Source organism: Carettochelys insculpta, chromosome 4, assembly GCF_033958435.1.
Source record: "Carettochelys insculpta isolate YL-2023 chromosome 4, ASM3395843v1, whole genome shotgun sequence".
Classification (NCBI taxonomy): Eukaryota; Metazoa; Chordata; order Testudines; family Carettochelyidae; genus Carettochelys; species Carettochelys insculpta.
The window spans coordinates 111,710,479-111,726,212 of NC_134140.1; positions in this window are offsets into that span (position 1 = coordinate 111,710,479).

Here is a 15,734-nt window from a genome sequence, read left to right on the forward strand (position 1 = left end):
ATTATATGCAATTTTTTTTAAATTTGTTGCAGAATTTTTAATTTCTTGGCACAGAATTCCCCCAGGAATAGTTTCTGCATTGTTAGTAGAAGTTTTGTGAATATAATATAATATAATATAATATAATATAATAGTGCAGGGGTCCCCAGTACAGGTGCCAAGAGTGGTATCCAAGCCGATTTTCATTGGCATGAGAGGTGGGAGCCGAGCTCCACCTGTCTTGCCTCATTCAGCCAGGTGCTTGCTCAAAGCCATGCCACGTGTGGATTAACAAAAGACCAGCTAATCTACCAACCTCCACCTAAATGCTAAAGCTCTGCATCATAATTTATTTATTAATGAAGCTGTTGTAAATAGGGCTATTGGTGACTTTAAAAAGTGTCACCGGCACTTTTACATATAGAGGTCAGAAGGTCAAATTTCGGCACACAGTCTTGAAAAGGTTGCTGACCCTGGTAATACTGCATCATTGTCAAAATTTGTAGGCAATGACCTTAGCAGCCATTAACAGTCTGATTACAGGCATGTTGCCCTCTCCAGAAGAAGTCAGGCAGGATAGGCTGCAGAAGTTTCTATGCAGAAGTTCCACAGTAAATAATAAAAATCCACAATCCGTGATCCAGATTTTACTTCCGCCTGCACAACAAATCTGGGAGGGAGACTGTTTAGGGAGCACAGATAAGTGAGCAGTGCTGTGCAGGGATGAGGCAGGCAGGAGGAAAGCGGGGACTGGGAGTAAGGGTCAGCAAGGACCCAGGGCCATGGCTCTGCAAGTCAGTGCTCACCAGACCAGATGGTGGGGTGGGGGAGGTAAGGGGGCTATTCAGGGTGACACTTGGCCCCTCTTGCAGGGAGATTTAGGATGCAACTTCTTGTGTCCTTGCCCTGCTGGCAGCTCATGGGGGCTGCTTTGGCACCCATTGGCCCACACCTGGTGGGATGCAGTAGGATAGCCCTATGTGGGTATCTGCTCCACTGTCAGTGGCTATCCTAATCTGTAATCTGTAGATGCAGACATCCATGGATAGGAAGCGGATATCTGTAAATATGCAGAACTTTACTTATAATAGCTGTGCTCCTTATTGTAAGGTGATAGTTCAGCATTTGCGTTAAAAGTGTGTGTAACTCTGACTCATCGCACAGGAGGGGGATGGAGCTAGTGCAAAACACAAGTCTCCAAAGCTGTTACATTCTGCCCCACAACGAAGGTCCACCAACACTAGACGGACTATTGTGGAACATCAGAGAACAACAGACCCCTGACCCTAACTCCTCAACCACTTGCACCCTTCTTAGCTCACTCTCCAGCCCCACTTTCACTCTCATGGTATGAAGACACTAGCCTGTGCTAAGACTACGCACTTATGAATGCTCACACTGCTCTTGGATATGCAGGGCATTTGGGTGAGCCTGACAATGGGGTCTGCCTTGGATTTTCAGTTTATTGGGTTGCACAGGACTCAAGGGATGTGACTTTTTGGTTTGCTTTACAAGGAAACAATTTGGAAAAAAAAATATTTAAAAAAAGAGCTCGCGGGGAGGCAAGCAAGATGTGCCTAAAACGACAGAAACTTTTAAAAGCCAAATAATGTTGGGGCCTTTGACCTTGACAATGTCCCTTTAAGCTTTTTGCTATCAAGTTGTCCAGCATGCGGCATGGCTGACAGGCAGAGTCTCATCACTTCTCCAGTCAATCAGAGCTTTGCTCACCCTGGCTTTCTGGAACAGTTTTATCAAATTGTGATCTGTGATAGATCCTTGGGAGGATTTTCTCCTTGTAAATGATAAAATATCCTCAGCCATAACATCCATGTTGCTGCAGTTCCTTCTAGTTCCTGCAGATGTTATTTGTATTCATGGGGGGTTGTCCAACTGCACAAACATTCACTTAGATCTGCGAAAAAGTGTCCTAAAGGTAGTCAGTTAACAGCATTCCTCGTAAGCCATCTTTGCTATCTAAAACTGAAATGACTTTTGCTGGGATTAGTCTCAGCAAAACGTCTCCAGTACTAGTAACAGATAATACATGTGCCTGAGAGCTTCACTGAGCATAATGAAGCCATGCAGATGTAGAAGTTTTCAGGTTAGAATCACCTGCAGACTGAACTGTAAGATTGGCAGTTCACTTGTCCGCTCCCCTGCTGATCCACTAGACATACAGACTCCCACACAGTGTTCTCACTATTTTTTTCATCTAAGGCAGAATAAATTTTGTTGTGTGCACCAAAGTATGTGTAGATGTGTACCACCAGTAGAACATCATCCTGGCCACTGTGTGGATATGGGTGCTCTGCTAATTAGCTGGGTAGCCCACCCAAGCTCTCAGCTTACAGGAACCACAGTTCACATAGGGTCTTGAGCTGCAAACTTGTAAACTAAACTTCAGGCAAGCCTGGTCATTATTTGGATGCAAATCTTCCAAAGAAAATGCAGCCATCACAGGATGGGGGTCAAGTTGTAACTTTCAGGCTAAAAGGTACTTAATAAATATGAGCTATTTCTACATTCACTATCTGAACAGGGATGTAAAATAATGATTGTCAAATAAGTAACTTGTTGGGATGTTTTCAGTCAACTTTTGCAGTCTCCAAACAGCTCATGGAGAGGTATTTATAGGATATTAATTACTACAAATAGACAGTAATAGTGTGTGGAGTGTACCCGTTTATCAAACAAGCAAGTGATGTCTTGAAGAAAAAGACACCACTGAGTTAAATGTAGAACTTTACCTGAAGTGATTTTGGAGATACATGTCACAGAAACGTTTGAGGCCATCATTAGAGGCTCTCTGAATCTGCAATCGAACTGAGGAAGTTGATTGTCTCAGTAATTCTTGGGGATGGTTGAACAAAGCACTTTTCCCCTTTGGTTATGTCTAGATTACAGCAATCTGTTGACAGAAGTTTTTGTTGGAAGGTATCTTTCAACAAAATTTCTGTTGACAGAAAACAGATGGACTGCCCAGCAGCTCTCTCGACAAAATAGCCAACCAGTAGCACAGCAGACAGGGCTGCCTGGTGTCCTGGTGTCTGTGGACAGAAGGCCCACCGGAACATCCAGACCAGCTTACTATCAACAGATCTCTGTTGACAGAGATGTAATGCCATGTGGGGAGCGGGATCAGACTGTTGACGAAAGTGCTGCATTCTGTCCATTTCCTGTCGACAGAACACCTTGGGAAACTGGACGTTTCACAGGGTTTGTCAACAAAATAGTTTTGCCAACAAAATCCTCTAGTGTAGACATAGCCTTTGCCATTGGTAATGCCGCACGTGGGCAGTGAGGCTGCAGAACAGACTATTCATCTGAAGATGTCATAACAAAATGCTCACTGCTGTCTTTGCTTTTCTTTGCAAAAACAATTAATCATTCAATCAATTGCTTACCTATCTATCGATGGCTTTTTTGTTACTTTTGCCATAACATGCATTTAGGATATGGTGGATCTTTAGAAGGGCAATGTGAAGCTCCCTGTGTGAAGAATCAGTATTCACCATCTTGAGACCCTGAAGTAACCTGCTATCCATATCACCATCTCTGTGGAGAAGCAATGTTGGCACTTAAATGGCCCTCACTCAAGTTCTGAATGCCTACCGTAGCTCTGTAAAAATGCATTAGGAGCTATTCTCATATAGATATCTACCTTCGTTAATAAAACGAAACCTCATTACTGTGCCACCAAAAAATTTAAAAGGCATGACATTAAGTTTGTTCTGATGTCATCTAGCCCAAAGAGAAAGAATGATTTCACAAATCCTGTACCGGCTTCTGTATTGGAATCACGATAGACACAATCATGTAACAGTTAAGAAGATGAATTCACAGAAGGTGTGTATTGCATAAGAAACAGAATGAGGGGGACTGACAATGTCTGTGGAGAGAAGAAGATACAGGTGTCAATTCTATCCTTGATTATAAAGGTATAATGACCATTGACCTGAGTCCAGAGGCTGGAGCAAGCTTCTATATTTAAAATCCTCGGAGAGGGTATGAATCCGAATCGAGTCTAGAAAAGGATTAAACATGAAAGAAAAGTGCTTCAAAGAAATCTATCCATTCAGCTGCACAGGACTGATTCAATTTAGTATTTGTGGCCTGGACTTATTTGCTGCTGCACCATACATGAATGGTTTGACTGAGTCCTAGTTCTTGTCAATGCAGCATGTGGAAACAGGATCTATTATCTTTCATTCCCAGGGCAATAGAACATCGAACAAACTCTGCAGTAAGGATGCCAGATTTGTGCAGCACAACCAGCTGGTGTAGCCTTATCTATTAAGCTATGTTTTTACTTTCATTATTGATGGGGAGAATTGAATATCTAACTTTCTCAAATAAAAGTTTCTGGCAGATCTGAATTATTTTTTCAGAGCATCTGTGTTGTTAGCACTGTCTATCTTAAATAACATGCTTTCAGAAAGCAGTCCTTTCTACTCACAGGGAGAAAAATCCTGCCTGACCTGAGTTATTCCCATATGGAAAATTTGGATGTCCATGAAGCTGCCCTCATGGAATTCCCAGATGAATACTCAGGGAGCTGGGGACACCAGAACTGTGCCCAGAACAGGGATTTGGCTTTGAAAACTAAGGCTCTCTCTGAAGATTCAAGCATAGTTCAGGACATGTATACCATTACTACATCCTCGCCCACCCTTGATCTTCAGTTGTCACTCTGCCTGAGCCAAACTCAAACTGAGTGGAGAGCAATGGTGGTAGGCAATTGGTTGTTGATCCCTGATTCAGTGATGTCAGGTCTGGTACAGGAGCAGCCTCACCTTATGACAGGAGAGCATAGGGTGTGGTAGAGCTCCGGTCAACCATGGCCACCTCCCTTGCCTGTCTGGGTCCTGCTTCCTCCTTTCCCTTGTACCGGGAAGGGTCAGGAGCAGGTGGCAGTGGAAAGACCTTCCCAGGATTTCCACCAGTTGAGAATTCCTCACACAGGGGGTACATTAACTGTCTGTCTCCAGAGGCCTGGCCTTGATGGCTATGTGGCTCCTATGATTGCTGTGGAAAATGGATGTGCCTCATCCCCATCCCCATCACAAAGCTTGATAATATAGAACACCTGTGAAGGAGCTTCCATGGGGTTAAAGACTAGTTGTTATACAGCACATACAGGTTTTATTCCTTTTGCAATAGTAGGGCCAGATCCTCATCTAATCTAAGTTGGTGTTGCTCCCTCGACTTCACTGATACATCGATTTGAACTAGCTGAGGGTCTGTCCTCACATTTTGTTTACTTTTAATGTTTTGTCATCCCTGACATCTATGGGAACCCTTAAAGAGTGTAATACTAGCGGGGACCATCAGACCTCTAGTGTGGTCTCCTTTAGCTCACAGGTGAGTCATTTTCCATTTGCTAACCCTCTATGGAGCCTAGTAACTTATGGCTGTCTAAAGCAAAACTTCCAGACAGGCAGCCACTTTTGATTTGAAGACACCAATTGTTGGAGAATCTATCGCTTCTCTTGGTATTTTGTTCCAGTGGTTTTCGCTGATATATTTGGGCCTTCTTTCTAATCAGAATTTTTCTGGCTTCTGCTGCCAGCCATCGGTTCTCGTTATGCCTTTTTCTGCAAAATTAAATGGCCCATTAGTACCTGCTATTTCCCCCCAGTATAGACCCTAATTCACTGCAATCAAGAAACATCTTAATCTTATTTATGATAAAACAGATTGAGCTCTCTAAGGCTGTCACCAGAAGGCATTTACTCTAGACCTTAAAATAATTTTTGTGACTTTTTCCTTCACCATCTCAAATTTTTCACCATCCTTTTTTAACCTCTAAATATCAGGAATGACTACAGCAGTGGTTCCCAACCTGGGGTCTGCAGACCCCCATTATTGTAGGGGGTCTTTGAAAAATAAAAGATAAATAAAAGTTATAGTAGAAAATAAGTTTTAAATAAATTGCAAAGTTACATACAATTATTATTTTTAAATTAAATATCTTCCAAAGATGTTATTAATTGCTGTCTGAAAATCTATGTTGTGGTTTCCTTTTTCATTTAATGAAGTGTATATAGCAGCTAGAATTGGTTTTGATGGGGGTCCATGAACGGTTTGGGGGTGTAACTGGGGGTCCGTACTAGTGAAAAGGTTGAGGGGAACCACTGGACTAGAGTGTTCTAGTCTCAGTGTTCCCAATGCCGTATAAAGATAAAAATGTCCTCTCCACTCCTCCCCACTATTTGAGTTGTAATATGTGCATAGACCAAATTAACCCCTTTCGCCCCAGAGTCATACTGAGAATTCATACTCAGTTTCTTGTCCATGAGGAAATCGTAAATCTTTTTCAAAGTTGCTCCTTTCCAGGGCACATTCTCCCCATTATGTAAGTATCATAGAATCATAGAATACTAGGACTGGAAGGGACCTCGAGAGGCCATCGAGTCCAGCCCCCTGCCCCAATGGCATGACCAAGTACTGTCTAAACCATCCCTGATGGACATCTATCTAACCTGTTCTTAAATATCTCCAGAGATGGAGATTCCACAATTGGTAATTTATTCCACTGTTTGACCACCCTGACAGTTAGGAACTTTTTCCAAATGTCCAACCTAAACCTCCCTTGCTGCAGTTTAAGTCCATTGCCCCTTTTTCTATCCTCAGAGGCCAAAAAGAACAAGTTTTCTCCCTCCTCCTTATGACACCCTTTTAAATACCTGAAAACCGCAATCATGTCTCCCCTCAATCTTCTCTTTTCCAAACTAAACAAGCCCAGTTCTTTCAGCCTTTCTTCATAGGTCACATTCTCTAGACCTTTAATCATTCTTGTCACTCTTTTCTGGACCTTCTCTAATTTCTCCACGTCTTTCTTAAACTGCCGTGCCCAGAACTGGACACAATACTCCAGCTGAGGCCTAACCAGTGCAGAGTAGAGCGGAAGAATGACTTCTCGTGTCTTGTTCACAACACACCTGTTAATGCATCCCAGAATCATGTTTGCTTTTTTTGCAACAGGATCACACTGTTGACTCATATTTAGCTTGTGGTCCACTTATGGTTCCTAGACCCCTTTCTGCTATAGTTATTCCAAGACAGTCTCTCCCCATTCTGTATGTGTGAAACTGATTGTTCCTTCCTAAGTGGAGCACTTTGCATTTGTCCTTATTAAACTTCATTCTGTTTACCTCAAACCATTTCTCCAATATATCCAGATCATTTTGAATTATGACTGTATCCTCCAAAGCAGTTGCAACCCCTCCAAGCTTGGTATCATCCGCAAACATAGTGAGCATACTTTCTATGTCAATATCTAAATCGTTGATGATGAGCATTCCTTGTTCCTTGGCATTTAGCTGAATTAAACTCATTTGTTTGCATGGTCTCGTTAACCAAGTGATCCATATCATCCTATATGGTAGCCCTGTCCTTGTCATTAGTTACCATACCACCAATCTTTTGTGTCATCTGCAAATGTTATTAGCAGTGATTTTATATTTAGTTACAAGTCACTGATAAGAATGTTGAGCCTCATTGGGCCTAGTACTGATCCTTGTGAAACCCTACCAGTAACACCCCTATTCAATAACGATTAGTCATTGATACCTCCTTTTTGAGATTTGTCTGTTAGCCAATTGTTAATCCATTGAATGAGGGCTTTACTGATATTGTACCATGCTCTTTTTTAAATCAGAATATTGTGTGATATTAAGCCAACACTTGGGGAAAAGTTTAAATGTATTACAACAGCATAGTTGTCTCTATCAACCAAACTTGTAATCTTAGCAAAGAATGAAACAAGGTCTGTTTGTCACAATTTATTGTTCATGCAAACCATATTGGCTGGCATTTGATAGATTCCTGTGCTTTCATACTTTATCAGCTGAATCCAGTAACAACTTTTCAATTATTTTTCCTCAGTTTGATGTTGGGCTATCTAGCTTATACCCAGATCATCCCGTTTGCCCTTTTTCAATAGTGACACAACAACAGCACTCTTCCACTCATCTGAAATTTCTCAGATATTATGATCCTTACTACAACTTAACCTCAGTGGGCTAAAGATCTCCTCAGCCAGCTTTTTTGGATTCTTGAGTGCAAGCGAAAAGGGCTCACTGAAAAGTTTATCACTAACAGATGTTAACTAACATTCACAGTGGGCTCCTAGTGCAGGAGTGACATTTTCATCATCTCCATTTACTAATGGGCTTACACCATTGATAGGATTTCTTTTGTTCTTGCTATAGTTAAAAATGCTTTCTTATCATCCTTAGTCCTGCATGTCAAGGATTTTCCCCTGGTATCTTTAGCGTCCCTTATGATTTTTTCTCATAACTTCTTACTTATATTGATTGCTATCTATTTCCCCTTTCATTTGTTATATATCGTTTTGCATTTCTAATTACCGACTTCACCACAGAACTAGGATGTTCTTTTAGCTACAGTTCTCCTCCTGCTCGTGGTTTTTTTGGCCGTCTAGAACCCCTTCTCATAGTACTATCAATTTAATTCATGTTTTGCTGTCAATTTTTTCTTCTAAATTGATTTTACTCACATTTTTCTCATATTAGGAAAATTAGTCCTTTTGAAGCACCAGTTATATCTATGGCCTTCTACTTGCCCATATTGAATACAATCAGATGATGAACACTGGTCCCTAGACAATCACCAACTTCCATCCAGTGATTAATTCCTCTTTATCCATCATGATGAGGACTAATATAATGTTAACTGATTTTGAGTGCAATTCATTTGTATTAGGAGATTATGATCTATAATTTTTAAAAATCATAATGTTGTTTTACTACTAGCTGTTGGAACATCCAGCCTGAATATCCCAAACCAAAGTCCCCTGTAATAACACACATTTTCTTCCTACACATTACAGACAGATGCTTACAGTCTCATCCTATTCTCTGTTTTAAGTCAAGACCCCAGCAATATATCCCCTACCCCAGACTTTTTTAGTTAGTACATTGAGCAAAATACTTTCAAGAACTTGCGGTTCTGAATTATCAGAAGAACATAAGAATGGCCACACTGGGACAGACCAAAGGTCCATCTAGCCCTGTATCCTGTCTTCTGACAGAGACCAATGCCAGATGCCCGAGAGGGATTGAACAGAACAGGTAATCACCAAATCTCCTGACATCCATTTCCAACCTCAAACAAACGGAGGCTAGGGACACCTTTCCTACCTATCCTGGCTAATAGCCATTGATGGACCTGCGTGGATTTATCTAGCTCTTTTTTGAACCCTATTACAGTCTTGGACTTAACAATCTCCTCTGGCAAGGAGTTCCACAGGCCTACTATGCATTGTGTGAAGAAAAAACTTCCTTTTGTTAGTTGTGAACCTGCTACCTATCAATTTCATTTGGTGACCCTAGATCATTTGTTTTGGGAACTAGTAAATAACTTTTCCTTATTCACTTTTTCCATACCTGTCATGATTTTATAGACCTCTGTCATATCCTCCCTTAGTCTCCTTTTTCCTAAGCTGAAAAGTCCCAAGCTTTTTTGTCTTTCTTCATATGGCACCTGTTCCAAACCCCTAATCATTTTGTTGTCCTTTTCTGAACTTCTTTTCCAATGCCAATATATCTTTTTGATATGAGGTGACCACATCTGTATGCAATATTCAAGATGTGGGAGTATCATGGATATTCAGTCTTATTCTCTATCCCTTTTTTAATGATTCCTGACATTCTGTTTGCTTTTTTGACTGCTGCAGCACACTGAGTGTGTGTTTTCAGCAAACTATCCACGACTCCAAGATCTCTCTCAAGTGGTTATAGCTAAATTAGTCCCCGTCAATTGCGTATGTATAGTTGATAACCCTAAAACAGGTAACGGCGCCTTGAGATTGCAATACCACCCCACACTCCTTTTTACACACTCTGCCCTGCCTAAACAGATCATAACTAGTAATTTTGACATTCACATCATTAAAATCTCCCCACCAAATAATATCAATTGTAATGAATTCCTTCTCATTACTGAGCATTTCCAATTCTTCTTGTTATCCAGACTTCTAGCATTGCTATATGAGCAACTGAAATGGTGTCCTCTTCATGTTCTTTGTTAGCTTGGTTCAATTTGTTCATGACATGCTGAGAACAGTATATGCTTTCTTAACTTCTGCCCTTTGCATTGATAGTTTACGACACTGCTCCAGCTAGTCTCCACCAAGGACGATTAGCACTGGTACCTCTGATGCAGTCATTCTGTTCAGACGGCCTTCCCTACCACTGAAATGCAGCCAAATGTTCCACCAAACAATAGCCAGCTTCGCATCAGTCTTGCAGCTAATGCTGCACATTCATTGATTAATACATTCCTCCTCTCTCACTCGTGAATTGAAGGATCACAAACAATACCACTTGGATTTTCCTTTTCTTCAGCCTCTTTCCTAGGTCTCTGAAGTCTTCTGTGTAGTTCTCCATGATACTGAGTCCTTGGTTCCATTTTGTGTCATCACAGTGGAGACACTCCACTCAATTACTTATTGCTGTGCAGCCTTGCTGGTCCATCTGGGAAGACAACACACCATTTGTTCTTCTGCCCCTTGCTGAATTCTCTGTCCACTTCCTTACTAGGTTTAATTAGAAGCTGCTTGCTTCCTGTCACAAGAAGGCCCATCAGCTATATCTCACATAGCTTCTGATCTGTTCCTCAGTAGATAAGAGTCCTCAACTGTTGCCTTGCTGAGTGTAATAACTTGATACTTGTTTTGTGGCTCTCTTTTCCTTCTTGCTCATAATTCACTAGTCCACTTTTTCATTTTCTACTCTCGTACATTCCTTCTCACTGATCCTTCCCTTTGTGCCATCTGTAGCAACAGCTTCTCAGTATAGTTGATCAAGATGTTGTTTTTCTCACAGCATTGAACCTTATGCTTACAGACCACATTTCCTCTTCCCACATGACCACCTGCTTACATCTCACGTGACAGAACTATTTTGCACCTTTTCCTTTCTTCCAGAAACAGTAGACAGGTCACTGTAGTTGTTGTCATCCATATCTCCTCCCTGGGGTAGAGCCATCACTAAAACAGAGGGTACCACACTTTCTAAATTCCCTCCAAAATTCTTGTTTTCTGCTCCTGACAGTCTGCTCAGGAGTTTGCCTAGCAAGTGACTTATATACTAAGCCTCACTACTCAACTCAATGCCCCTCACTATGCATGAGGGAATAACTTCTAGAAGCTTCAGACACTGAGTCTGTTCAAAGACCCAAGGTTCTAAGCCACATAATCTTAATGCAGAACCACGCAGAGAACCGGGTCCCTTCTAGTTTTTTCCATCCATTGGTGGAATACATTTTGTTATGTGCACCAAGGTATATGGGAGTGTGTGCCACCAGTAGAAACATATGCTGCCAGCTGTGGGTGCTCTGCTAATTAGCTGGCATACTCTGCGTACAGAGAACACTGCCAACCAACAAACAGCAGACATCTCAATCATACCACTCACTAAGTCTCTCTGAGGTAATGAAGTAACTATCTGTAATACAGGTGGTTGCAACTGAATAAGGTGTTTGACCATTAAAGTTTTCGGAAGTTTTTGTAATTACCTAAGGGTCTTCGCTTTTCCAAGCCGAGTTTCCATGGGTCTCCATCTGCCTTCTTGAATAATTTGCTATCTCACATTTACTATTATCTTTCCCATTTCTCAGACTTCTTGATGCTTTCTTATCCATGGTTTACACGTTGGTGGTTTGCAGTGAAGTCATGTCTGAGTTATTCCATTTTCCCCAGCACAATCATTTCCAGAGTTTCCAGGATAGCTAACCTGCCACTTCCCTGCCCAGAAATGAGAAACCAAAGAGTAAAATGCAGCTGAAAGTGAGAGTAAAAATCCTGCAATAACAAGCTTGTTCCTAAACTTTCAACAGGGCTTAAAATGACTTGAAAAAAGAGCTGGGTTTGTCATTGCTCACTCCTAGAATTTCGTTAGCTCATCCCTAAAAAAAAAAGTTAGCGTTCTAATAATAATATATAGATGCCAATAAGTACCAATACATAAGACAACAACAAAAACCAAATTGAGAATAGTGTATTAAATATGGATTCATAATTAACACATCATTTATCTGAATAGTAGAATTCACTACTATTAATTTGCACTCTTGTTAGCTCTCTCCAATCTAATAAAAACAACAGCCCATGAAACCCCCAATTATCTGCTCAAGTATGGTCATCTCGTACTGCTCTGTAAAGCTAACTATACCACTTGGGAGGGGACTTTTAAAGTCAAGTTTTAAAGTCTTTAAAAAAAGAGAGATAATTGAAACATTCCTGGAACCACTGACTGAAAGAACTCTTAAGAAGATGCACTACTTTTTTAATGGAAAAGTGAGTTCCATCCATTGTAGGGCTATAGCTGATGAGGACACTTAGCTGTGAAAGAGTGGCATGAAGTGATTTACTATCCTAAAATGAACCATACTGTGAGTGTTGGAGGATAATGTTAATGCAAGTACATGGGGAATTATGCTGTGTTAGTTTCGATTTTCTGAGTTCCTCTAATGGTCGCACACTATATAATCCAAGCTCTCTTGGAGTTTTATTCTGTTCCATGTTGCCAACAACTTAGCTGTATTTTCACAGCTGAGTTTGCAGCACCTGCAGAATCATCCACAGACCAAGTTTTGAAATGTAAAGGATCAACATCCCAATTTTAGTAACTTTCCTTTGTTGTCAGTGTAACTTTATTCCCCACATTCTGCTCCTTTTAGTTTGTTAATTGTTGTAATTTGTACACAGGAGTGAAAAAATATAACACAGAAACAACAGAGGCACAATAAATTTTGTCTTAACCATTCTTACTTGTTTTGTTAATGAAGTGTTCATTCTCTGACCCCTACTATTTAAATCTCTTTATCAGTCACCTTAATTCCCCGTCTACTATTTCATTGGTACATGCACACGCTTCTGTCAGAACTCCTGACAGGCTGGATTGAGGCTCACTGCAGGCAAATTCCATCTGTTCCTGTCTGCCTAGGCTGCTGGTGATGAGTAGCAGGAGAATCCCACAGGGAAGATGCCCCCTGGTGGATTCAGTTGGAGGGCTAGCCAGCGTATCTTTATATATAAAGGCACTTTTTTATTTCTGTGCTGGTGTTTTGTTTTTTTAACTCTCAGGACCAGAAACAGGTGTGCTCCAATGGAATTCTTTCTAGACAAATTCACAGCTGCTAGGGTGTTTTGTTTGTTTGTTTTACAGATCAGGCACAAGCTGCTCAGAAATTGCTGTAAGTATGCCGCATCTTATGGGTGTTCTTATTAGTGTTTTCCTGTTACAAGCCCCCATTTTTGTCATGTGACTTTGAAAACCCACTGAATGCCAAGTCGTTTCAAATTATTCTCTTTTACGACCTACATTTCTCTCCTGAGCAGTTTGCACATCTATTTACTTTGCTCCTGAGCCTGGCTCTTTGTGCAACTGAGTTACGGCAACAGCCTGACTTCAAATTTGTCTTGGTCTTGTCCAGATGACCAGGAAATTCATGCAAAAGTAGTCTCCTAGGAGAACTGGCCATGCAAAATTCAGCTTAAAGAGCAATAAAAGAATTTACTGCTGTCACATAGAAACCCACAGGAGAATTTACATCTCTCACAGAATGTCTCCTCTAGAGGAATTTTCATCTTGGGCAAAGGAGAGAGCAGTTTTGAACCTAATTTCTGTGAATCTCCCCATACATCAACAGACCAATTAACTCCCTATGGTACAAGTTGCGCCTGTTCTTACTGACTTATGCTGATTCTACAACACAGACCATGAAAATTGCGCTGAATGTGCAGGGAGCTTTGCATGATTGCAAAAACCTAATGGGTTGGCAAATTCGCTTTAAAGGGCTGACGTGCAGCTTTGCCATAGCCCCAGCTAAGGGTCATTGCAGGCCGGCAGTGCTGCAGGAGCAGAACAGGAACCAGCAAGTCTGAGCTGGTTCCTAGTTCCCCACCTTTCTCTGTGGGGAAGTAATTTACAGAAGCCCTACAGTGGCAGAAAAGGAAGTAACAGACACACAGAGCCTACTCACTTCCCTTCACTACTATGGTATTGCCTATAACATGGATAGCTGCTAGGTAATCTAAACATGGAGGGTAAGAGGATTTTATGTGTATGCCTACATGGCACCCTAAACTCAATATAAGATAAGCAATTTGCACTACACAAACAGTGTATCTTATTTCGAGTTCATTTCAAAATAGGCTATTTTGGTCTAAACAGCACCAAATGTCGAAAAAATCAGCTATTTTGAACATCTCTTACTCCTCCTGCAACAAGGAGTACAGGGATGCCAAAATAGCATGCCCGTTATTTCAAAAATATTTCAAAATGGCACATTTCAAAGATGCGGAGTAGCTATTTCGGGATCCCAAGGTATCCCAAAATAGCTCTACCATGTAGACATAGCCTGTATGTCCTCTTATTCCCTTGGGAAGCACTATAGCTAGTTACAATCTAGTCTAAGAAATTAACTCCCCAAAGCTAAAAATCTCACACACTGTTAGACTGTGCTGATTTTTGGCCCAGCAATCAGGGGTTTAAGTCCTGATGGCTCTCCCCTTATTCCCCCTATCTTTTCAGAAGCAGTATCTCCAGTTGAGCTTTCCCCATAATTTCATTTTAAAACTATTCGTACTCACATTCTATGTGTCTCCTGCTTTTCCTCCCTGCTGTGCCGTTCCTTGGGTATTTTATGTTTTCGTTCCTCTTCAAGCATATGCTGCTCCACTCTCGCAGGCAACCACCCGCCTTCTCCTCTGAAATGTCCCCACTTTAAAATGTGATGGACAGACTGGGATTTGCACTTTCCTACTAGCTGAGACCAGTAGCCAATGTCATGCTTTCAATGAGCGTAATTTTCTATTGCACGTAGGCCTTTACAATTCATAGCTCTCATCGCTTACAGAAACGATTAACTATAAATTAAACTAATTTTTAGGAAACACAAAGACGCTAGTCAAAATATGACACTAGTCTAGTATATTTGATAAACAAAGTTAGAGATAGGCATTTTTCTCTTTTTTGTGGCCATTTTATGCTATGCTATTGGAGCAAAGCAGCTCTAAAACTTGTATAGATGACCACAGGATAAACACCTTAAAGTACAGAAATCCTCCAGTGACATAGACTGGCATAACAGCTCTTATTCCTGTCTCCAATATGCTGGTGTAGTGAGTGTGACTAGGTAGCAGAGACTAGGGCAGGGTATCGTAATTTACTGATTTTTGGCTGCTTGGTTGACATCTTGGGGCTACAGTTTGGTGTAATTTAGAGCAGTCTTCTGCATATTCTAAACTATGCCAGGGATTCAGGACCGTAACAAGGGTAAGGTGAGTGGGGCATTTGCCTCAGGCAGCCTGGAGAGAGGGTTATCTTTTACTGCCACTTAGCACTTTAAATTGCCTCCTGCCCCACCCAGCAGAGCCAAATAACAATGGCTCCTGTGGCCAGATACAGAGGCAGGTCCACACGCAGCCATCCAGTGGGGGCATTTGAATCTCAAAGAATCTCAGGAACCTCAAAGAATTCCCTTGTGATGAAACAGCTGACACTTTCCCATGCTAGTCAACCTCCCCAGCCTGACACCATTAAGACTAATTACATCATCACTTTCATTCCAAACCACACCCCCACGCTGAGCGAGATGTCACCTTGGGGTGGGGGGGTTAGCCTATTAAAGCAGCCAGGGCCCTGCACAGGTTCAGAGCCAGTTTTCCCAATGATCCCTAAAGCTGGCAGGACGGTAGTGCCAGAGCCTTTCTTGCCTTGCGT